Source organism: Palaemon carinicauda, chromosome 3, assembly GCF_036898095.1.
Source record: "Palaemon carinicauda isolate YSFRI2023 chromosome 3, ASM3689809v2, whole genome shotgun sequence".
Taxonomy (NCBI): domain Eukaryota; kingdom Metazoa; phylum Arthropoda; class Malacostraca; order Decapoda; family Palaemonidae; genus Palaemon; species Palaemon carinicauda.
The window spans coordinates 195,951,172-195,953,671 of NC_090727.1; positions in this window are offsets into that span (position 1 = coordinate 195,951,172).

Genomic DNA, 2,500 nt, shown 5'->3' on the forward strand with positions numbered 1-2,500 from the left:
AACGCTTTTTCAGCTCTCTCAACAACCGTTGGGGGACCAAAGAGTTTCCCTCACCCTCGGGAAAATGACCAGTGTTACTCTCCTGCAACCTGCCGCAGACGGCTCTCCTCGTGATGTGAACCCACTTCATAACTTTCAAACCTCCATCAACGCCTCCACTCGTGACGAAGAGGACACCTATTCAACTTCAACCGAAGCTGACGTGAATGCCATAGGACACGCCTATGAATGCCGTAGGACACACGCCTATGAATGCCGTAGGCCTATGAATGCCGTAGGCCTATGAATGCCATAGGACACACTCCCCTATGAATGCCGTAGGACACGCCTATGAATACCGTAGGACACACACGCCTATGAATGCTGTAGGACACACTCGCCTACCCCGTGACGAGCCGGAACGGCAACACAGCCAACCATCATCCACCACTCGCTCGCACCCCAAACAACGACTTCTACAGCCACTCACTGCCGCTAATCGGCGCAGTTTTTACTACTACCTCTCCAGATTCAGGGCACCTATTTAACATGTTCAGTATGTCATTTTTAGAGGGGGAGCCATGTACCAACCGTGTGTCACACAATTGTACATAATTCCTTTTGTATATATTATGCTTGTATCTGCGCTCTTCCCTCGCACTAAAAAGAACCTGAATGATCATGTCTCCGGTTTTGCTCTGTGACATTGTCTGTCTCTCGAACATGTTATGTCTTGTTGCCTTGAGGTTTTGTATGTAAAGGAGAGTGTTCCTTAATAAACAACTCAATTGATTGCATCCTGCCTTTGAGTTCGCAGCCCTCTCTCGGCTCGTTACAGTTATATTACTAGTATTTTATTATAAACTACAATTGTTGATTCATTTTTAACGACTATTAGTTATTTTAGCATATTGATAATGCTTTGCTTGTTTGTGGCTTTTATTTCAGTTTTGGTAGGTTTCTTTATTGTATGATTTTATTTTCTATTTCACTTTGTACCCTGGAGAAGTGTACGTAATACACGAAAGCGCTTGGTACCTGGTCATTTCCTTTCCTGTTTACTGTGGATTTTACCCTTTAATATATATATATATATATATATATATATATATATATATATATATATATATATATATATATATATATATATATATACACATATATGTACATACAAATATAGATATATATATATATATATATATATATATATATATATATATATATATATATATATATATATATATATATATATATATATATATATATATATATATATATATATATAAGAACATTTATATACACACACACATATATATATATATATATATATGATAAATTTTGCACATTTTTACGTGTTTTTCATATTCAAATAAGCCATATATATTTTTGATACATTAATGTCTGGATTCTCTTAACGACCTCGGGATCAGAGCCCCAGGCGAAATCACACAAAGACAAGAGCTTGGCTCCGGCCGGGAATCGAACCCTGGTCGGCAAGCCTGTATAGACAGTGACTAAGCCACTTGGCCACGAAGAAGGATAAAAGTCAATGACAATTCTTCTGTACTTATACCTGTCGAATTCAGGTATTTTGTACTTAGAATTGAAATCAACCCATCCTCACCATCGTAGCTAATTGGTAGTTTGTTACTTGGCATTCAATTAATGATAAATTTTGCACATTTTTACGTGTTTTTCATATTCAAATAAGCCATATATATTTTTGATACATTAATGTCTGGATTCTCTTAACGACCTCGGGATCAGAGCCCCAGGCGAAATCACACAAAGACAAGAGCTTGGCTCCGGCCGGGAATCGAACCCTGGTCGGCAAGCCTGTATAGACAGTGACTAAGCCACTTGGCCACGAAGAAGGATAAAAGTCAATGACAATTCTTCTGTACTTATACCTGTCGAATTCAGGTATTTTGTACTTAGAATTGAAATCAACCCATCCTCCCCATCGTAGCTAATTGGTAGTTTGTTACTTGGCATTCAATTAATGATAAATTTTGCACATTTTTACGTGTTTTTCATATTCAAATAAGCCATATATATTTTTGATACATTAATGTCTGGATTCTCTTAACGACCTCGGGATCAGAGCCCCAGGCGAAATCACACAAAGACAAGAGCTTGGCTCCGGCCGGGAATCGAACCCTGGTCGGCAAGCCTGTATAGACAGTGACTAAGCCACTTGGCCACGAAGAAGGATAAAAGTCAATGACAATTCTTCTGTACTTATACCTGTCGAATTCAGGTATTTTGTACTTAGAATTGAAATCAACCCATCCTCACCATCGTAGCTAATTGGTAGTTTGTTACTTGGCATTCAATTAATGATAAATTTTGCACATTTTTACGTGTTTTTCATATTCAAATAAGCCATTTATATTTTTGATACATTAATGTCTGGATTCTCTTAACGACCTCGGGATCAGAGCCCCAGGCGAAATCACACAAAGACAAGAGCTTGGCTCCGGCCGGGAATCGAACCCTGGTCGGCAAGCCTGTATAGACA